Source organism: Scardinius erythrophthalmus (assembly GCF_964197995.2).
Source record: "Scardinius erythrophthalmus genome assembly, chromosome: 19".
Lineage (NCBI taxonomy): Eukaryota > Metazoa > Chordata > Actinopteri > Cypriniformes > Leuciscidae > Scardinius > Scardinius erythrophthalmus.
Genome location: NC_138239.1, coordinates 5,774,199 through 5,782,346, shown reverse-complemented (window position 1 = coordinate 5,782,346; position 8,148 = coordinate 5,774,199). Strand labels below are relative to the sequence as shown.

General features: G+C 36.3%; 1 gene segment (V, D, J or C); it reads left to right on the top strand.

Moving 5' to 3' along the window:
* Positions 1-435: 435 nt before the first annotated feature.
* On the top strand, positions 436-1,225 carry LOC308707693 (T cell receptor beta variable 7-2-like). The segment is given in 2 exons: positions 436-585; positions 941-1,225.
* The last annotated feature ends 6,923 nt before the right edge of the window (positions 1,226-8,148 follow it).

Genomic DNA, 8,148 nt, shown 5'->3' with positions numbered 1-8,148 from the left:
TGATGTGTTATTCAGCGTGAGGACTCCCGATGGACAAAATCAAGTCCCTCCCCACATTTCTTCTTGTTTGAGAAGCCGTTTCATCTGGATATACTGTACGTCACAATAGGGAAGAAAAGCCTTTCGCAACTTCTGCTTGATGTCGACTTTAACTCATCCAGCCTCAACGTGACATGATGAGGAGCATTATTCTGTTCTTTCTGTCACTACATCGGAGCCAAGGCACTCACGATCATATTAGAATAATAACTTCTTGAAATATTCAGAAATATTTACATTTTTCTCTCTATTTCAATCGCAGGTACCAGTGATGTTTCAAAGAGTCCAGGCGTTTTAATGGCAGTAAAGGGGAGTTCTGCTCAAATGAACTGCACACACAGAAAGGGTTTTACATTCACTCAGATGTACTGGTATCGACAACGGCGGGGACAAACTATGACTCTTATTGTGTTCACAAGCTCTGTGAGCAAACCAGACTTTGGAGATTCTGATCCAATCAAATTCACAGCCAACAAACCTGTTCCCGAGAGATCTCTGACTGTGAACAATGTGAAGTCAGATGACAGTGCCGTGTATCTCTGCTCGGTCAGACAGAACACACTGAAGTGAACTTTAACAAGAGTTCAGCAAAAACAGCTGATGATAATAATTACAGTGATCAACAGGGGGCGATGTGATTCTACAAATCTGCAGCTTGTTCATTCAACTTTCATATCCTGTATTATCCTCTCAATACCACGATTCAATACACTCCTATCCATCGTTGAACATGATCATTGTTCTGCTAATCATGTCACTATGTTGCACTCAATGTACAGTTTTTATTTCTCCAGTGCATTACGATGTAAAATAATACAACAGAATAACTATACTGTGTTGATACAGAAATAATCATTCAGCATATTTTGCAGGTGCTTCAAGTGGAGACGGTGTTTCACAGCCTGGCAGTGTTTGGACTCTCAAGGGGAAATCTGCCCAGATGAACTGCTCACACAATAAGGGTGTTGAATATAATCAGATGTACTGGTACCAGCAGCAAAAAGGAGAGAGTTTCAGACTCATAGTGTTCACAAAAAGCTATGGGGAACCAGACTTCGGAGATTCTGATCAAAGTAAATTTGAAGCTCATAAAAGTGTTCCTGAAAGTGGATCTCTCACTGTGAAGAACGCACAGCTAGAAGACAGTGCCGTATATTTCTGTTCAGTGAGCAAACACAGTGTGTGAAAGGCTGCAGAGACCTGTACACAAACAGTCTGTATATGAAAGATTAATGACAGCGTTAGTCAACAGGTGGCAGTCTGAGACAACCAATATAATGCATGACAACAGCTGAGAGAAGACTTAACAATTAGGAGTATTATGGGTCAAACACAAGTTATTGACATCATTTATTGCATGCTTCATTATCACAGAAAATAACTTCAACCCTTAGTTTGTAAAAGAACGTGTTGGCAGAAATGTAATCGTGTATACTGTAGGTCAACTGGGTCTGCAGAGCTTGAGTGTCCACACAACACAGTATGAACATGGACCAGAGATTAACATTATTGGGATATTTTGTTGTGTAGTTTAAAGAATTCAATGTTAATTTACTCATTTAAAAGTTCTTCTGAGATTAGATGGAACCAAGTTGTGTTTCTCCTCCAGATGGAGGTGGTTTTATTTCCTGCCAACATTTACCAACAGCTGATTTAAGATAGTTCAGTTAAACGTGTTCTTGGTGTAAAAGTACATAATCAGTTAAACCGTTTATATCCATAAGAAGTCAAATGAAAAATGTAGTCACATTTTACAACCCAAATACATGAAGCTGTACTGAACTAAATATTTTACTGAAAATTAAATGTATCGCATCAAACTGAAAATTAGAAGATTGAGAGACTATGAGACTCGTAGCGTTCACAACCTCTTACAATGATGCAGAATATGAAGATTCTGAGAAAAATAAATGTGTGGCCAATAAAACGGTTCCTGAGAGTGGATCTCTGACTGTAAATCTGGAGCCGGATTAGAGCCATATATTTCTGAGATGTAGAAAAATGTGTATATTAAAATAAGAGAAAAACATTGATCAATAGGTGGCAGAGTGGTTCAACAAATCATTCTTCATCACTGTATCTGTGATGCCAATCAAAAGCATGTACAATTTCAGTAACACATCAGTTCTGATCTTTATATGCAACTTTTTTTCATGTTTCACCATTTGAGAACTGAGAGAGCTGACATCACTTCCTCCTGTTTGAGCCTGTAATTCATATCAGAAACACATCGAAAGAAAGAGCTAACATGATGAGCACTTTCCTCCGCATATATGTATATCTAATGATGATAACAGGTAATTATAAACAAATATGGACTTAAATATTAGTAAGTAAACAATACATTACTTCCCCTTTATACAGATTATTTCAGTCTAAACATTAATTATATTTTTTTTCTCCACAGCTGCATGTCTTGGTAAAACAGTCAATCAGACGCCAGCTAACATCATCAAGAATCAAAATGAATCTGCTGTGATCATATGTGCTCACAATATACAGAGCTATGACCGAATATTATGGTATAAACAAAGTCAGGACACGTCAGGCCTCAAGTTAATGGGAAACCTTTATTATGAAACTGTCACTAAAGAGCCTGAATTTGAAAACAAGATCGAAATGGATGGAGATGCACAAAAAAAAAAAAATGGCACTTTGACTATCAAGACCCTCAGACTGAATGACAGTGCAGTGTATTTCTGTGCAGCGTATTACACAGTGTTCACAATCACCTCTGACTCATACAAAAACCTCCTCTTTTAAACATCATGTTTCTGTGGCAAGCGTGTTTATTCACGTTCCTCTTCACACCTGTGGATTCTGATTCAGTGCCAGACTAAACACAATAGGTTCTAGTCTAGTCTTCTTAAAGTGTTGCTTAATTCAATTCACATCTCAATTCAGGATCTGAAGCTAATTCCTAAATTCTGAATTTTAACCCACCCTGAGATCACCACTACCATGATCATGATGTCACATCCTGTATTAACAACTGAAATTTGAATCATCACTGAAGATTATAATATAACTCATCCAGCCTCAACGTAACATGATGAGGAACATTATTCTGTTGATTCTTTCGCTACACTGGAGCCAAGGTACTCAAACGATCTCCAGGACATCATAATAGAATAACCTTTTGAATTACTACAGAAATGTTTTTGTTTCAATCGCAGGTACCAGTGATGTTTCACAGAGTCCAGGTGTTTTAATGGCAGTAAAGGGGAGTTCTGCTCAAATGAACTGCACACACAGAAAGGGTTTTACATTGACTCAGATGTACTGGTATCGAGGACAAACTATGACTCTTATTGTGTTCACAAGCTCTGTGAGCAAACCAGACTTTGGAGATTCTGATCCAATCAAATTCACAGCCAACAAACCTGTTCCCGAGAGAAGATCTCTGACTGTGAACAATGTGGAGTCAGATGATGGTGTCGTGTATCTCTGCTCGGTCAGACAGAACACACTGAAGTGAACTTTAACAAGAGTTCAGCAAAAACAGCTGATGATAATAATTACAGTGATCAACAGGGGGCGATGTGATTCTACAAATCTGCAGCTTGTTCATTCAACTTTGCTGTAGAACAACTGAACTGACTCACATGAACCAGTGCTTCAAGTGCTTATCACTAAGATTTATCTTATTTATTAATTTTTTTATAGCTTTTCTTGGAACTGGTCACAGGCTTTCAACAGTGAATCATTTTACATCATGGGGTCGGATGGTTTGTCAGGTTTTCCATTTAGTCAGAGCTATTTCAAAGTCTTCAATTACCAATGACCAAAAATAATTTGGCCAAGCACTGAGGTTTTAACAGTTCAAGAAGATCGGCCGGTGCATATTTTCCTCTCAATAAATAACTGATACAATTTGTCATGCATACTGTATTGAAAATTGGGGAATTAAGAGTTTGAGAAATGGCCATTGAAGAACCACTGAATGTCGGTCAGTCCTATTGCAACATTGTTTATCTTTTGCATTTTTAAATGCAATTTGAATGAGTTCATAACCAATTATATTATCAGCGAGAACTGAGTCGCTGTGTGAATAGCAGAACAATGTTCAATCAGCAAAGTAAACTCAACCTATTTGTTAAGTTCACTCTATCAGGGTTTATTCTGAGATAATGACAAGATGAATGCACTTTATTCCTTAAATGTAAAGCAATTTCTAAGAATGTAAGAGAAAACCCATTGAAATAGTGCTCAGTATTCCACGATGCTAGAGGGAGACATTTCTCTATTATTGCATAATTTAGAACAACATTTGTACTGTACAAATTTTACACTGCTTTTTAAAATTTCATAAAATTCTTTCGAATCTCAAAGGTTTCCTCTTAACTGAACAGCTTGTCAGTGCCTTTCAGAGATGACATCATTTCCTGTTAGAAGTGCCATCCAGCATTTAATGCATAGCATTGCATCAGAGCATATACAAACATGACTCTATTAAGTGTTTGCATTTGTCTTGTATGCCTCACAGGTAATTTTATTTAACATTTTAGTTAGCTGTATTTCTTTTTAATGTGTGAATTTGTGCTACACTGCTTACACAGTATTTTTAATGTGTATTTTCTCTCATTACAGCCGTCTGTCTTGGTGGAACTGTTCTCCAGTCTCCTGGTGACTTCATCAAGAACCCAAATGATTCTGCAGTGATCATATGTGCACACAATATACCAAACTATGAGCGTATTCTTTGGTACAAAAAAGACATCATGGGCTTTACCTTAATGGGGTTACTTAATCTTGAATATAACAACCCAGAGCTGGAATTTAAAGACAAGATCACATTGAGTGGAAATGGAAAAAATAATGGCACTTTGACTATCAACAGCCTCAGACTGAATGACAGTGCAGTGTATTTCTGTGCAGCGTATTACACAGTGTTCACAATCACCTCTGACTCATACAAAAACCCTACTGTGTTATGAAGCTCATTGGACCCAAAATATAAAATGTCCCCCAAACTTCCACAATAACTAATACTAATAAAATAACTAATAACTAATAAAAAGAGATTTTTTTAAGAAGTTCCATATTTACATTTAGCCTGAAACTAAAGGCAAGTGGCACTTGTAGAAATGTTTAAAGTGAAGCTTCATTTTCACTGAACCGAGAACAGCAGAGCAAAGATTTTAATAGAAGAGATTAGAATTGCATAACATGCCAAATTAATATAAATGTCAGGTTCTAATGGCATTACTAATGGAAAACTACATTATCACATACAAATAATAGCATATATTGTTAAACACCAAAGAACACCTTGCACATATTCACCTATCAAAACCAATTTACCACCAAAAAGAAGGAAATATGGCAAAAAATTATGATTAAATCACCCTCTGAATTATTTATTAAGTTCAAGCTCTGTCTAGTCAACATAGGTATAGTATATTTGAATCATTTATTCACTAGAATATCTCAGTTATATGTTTCTGTGTTTTCACCGATTCAAGCATTGATTAACAACCATGGAGACAAGCATTTTCATATTTTAAGTCCTAAACTTGCATGGCAGGAAATTGCAGCAGTTACAAAACCTGTTAGAAGGAGGCGCTGACGGTCCATTCTAGAATTTGTGAAATATTAAGGAACTGTGATGTTGCAATGCTCATAGGGTTGTGGTGTTGCAATGCTCATTTCACTTCGAATATTTCTCCAGTCTATATCAACATGATCAGAGTACTCCTCGTCTCGCTACTTTGGCTTACAGGTAAAAATGTTATCATATAAAAAATTAGATTAAAGGGAGTGTTTAGTAATAGTGCTCTTACACCATTTATCATTTCTTTTCACAGGTTCTGTTGTCAATGGCAGTGTTCAACAAAGTCCCTCAAATCTAATTAAAACCGAGAGAGATTCTGCAGAACTTGTCTGCACACACAACATCGCAACTTACACTATGATCTTCTGGTACAAACAAACACATGAATTTACATTACTGTGATATATCTGGAATAAAAATAATTTTTCAGAGGATAATTTTAAGGACAAAGTCAGTTTGAATGGTGACGGAACCACGAATGGATCCTTAAAAATCAAAGCTCTTGCTCTCAATGACAGTGCGATGTATTTCTGCGCTGCTAGTTTACACGGTGTGATGTGCAGTCATGACACAATACAAAAAGCTCTGAAAGCAGCAGAATTATGATCCACTGCAGGGTTTCTGCACCTGCTCAAGAGATCGGCTGATAATATCCGCTGACATGAGATGCACACAAGCTGGTACAGTCATGTGGTCTGAATATCAATACTTGCAAACATATAAAATGGTCAACCCGGATGTAAACGATATTCAGTTCATATAGAATATATTTAATTTACAGTGACAGAACAATTATTATGTATCCCAATTAAAAAAATACGGATGTATTGAAGTCATGGCTGTGAAATCATGTGATCTAAGTTTCTCCACAACAAATTCAATATATTTTAAATAAAGCATGCTGTATTATGTTTGACACACACATAAGGCCTCTATCAACATACGATAAAAATAAAAGCCTATTGTACAGAATACTACATGCCTTCTGTCATCTGATTTTTTTTAGCAAGTAAAAAATGTAAAAAGACTTTTAGAATTAAACTAAACTGAAACCATACTGAAACGTAGTAACCTTCATGTTGTTAATATTTCAAGATGAAATTACTAGACTGAAGCAACTTGCTGATAATCCATACATAATTCTTGGGTGAAAAATCACGTTAAAATATGAGTATCAAATATGATCCATCAGGCTTTTGAGAAATGTTTATTTGATCTCTCAGTCATCATTGTATTGCACAGCATTATATGTTTTGCCCCTACAGTAAAAACTACAGAGTTTTGATCATACAACTAAGCATTTAAATATAATTTTACTAAGACATATTATTGGGAGATATAGAGTGACAGCTGATATTTCAATGCATGTTATGCAAGTAGTCAGGTATACTGTTATAAAGATGATTTACAAGCTATCAGAATTGTACCTTATTTTATGTCTGTATAAATCAGAAACTTCACCAAATTGCATTTTTGGCTCAGTTTGGGCCTCTGTATGAAATTGAAGTGTTTTTACCCCTTGAGTATGAGCTCCATATTCCCCTATATCATATATGAGCCATAAAACCTGAAGTATCAAATGTAATACTCAATGAAAAACACATACTCAAACTTTTTCCCTAATATATTATATACTATATATTATTTCTTCGAAGGGTAATTTTATTTTTCCACCGTACTATTATTAACCATCAAACTTTGGTCTCTTTCTGAGTAAAGATGATCATATTTCTCATTAATTTTTCTTTACTCATGACTGTTATAACCCATGATGTCACATCCTGTATAACAGAAAGGTTTGACTCATCAAAGCTCAGGACTCAGTCTACTGTTGCTGCATCAGAACTGAACATGATTACAATCTTTATTTCACTAATTCTGTTACTGCACTGCCAAGGTGTCTAAAATATGCTAATATTATCTCTGAACTATACTGAACTATAATCGTTTATGCACTTTTCTTTTAATATTCACAGGCACTGCAGGTGATAGTGATGTTCAACAAGAACCTTTTCTTTGGAGAGTAAAAGAGAGTTCTGCAGTTCTGAACTGCACACACACTAAAGGAGCAGCTTACTATGTGATGTACTGGTACCGCCAGCGTCCCGGAGAGACTATGAGACTCGTAGTGATCACTACCGCTCAAGGACAGCCAGAATTTGGAGATGTTGATGAGAATAAATTTGAAGCTCATAAAAGTAATGCTGAAAGAGGATCTCTCACAGTGAAAGATCTCGAGCCAGAAGACAGTGCCATATATTTCTGTTCAGTGAGTGAACACAGTGTGTGAAAGGCTGCAGAGACCTGTACACAAACAGTCTGTATATGAAAGATTAATGACAGCGTTAGTCAACAGGTGGCAGTCTGAGACAACCAATATAATGCATGACAACAGCTGAGAGAAGACTTAACAATTAATAAGGAATATTCCAGATGAAATTTATATGGATAGTTTAATTCCCCCCGCTGTCTGCCACGTTATCAGATTTTTGTGTCATGACCCATCAGCGGAGAACGGTTGAAGTACAGCTGACATCACTTCCTCAGGCAGAAGC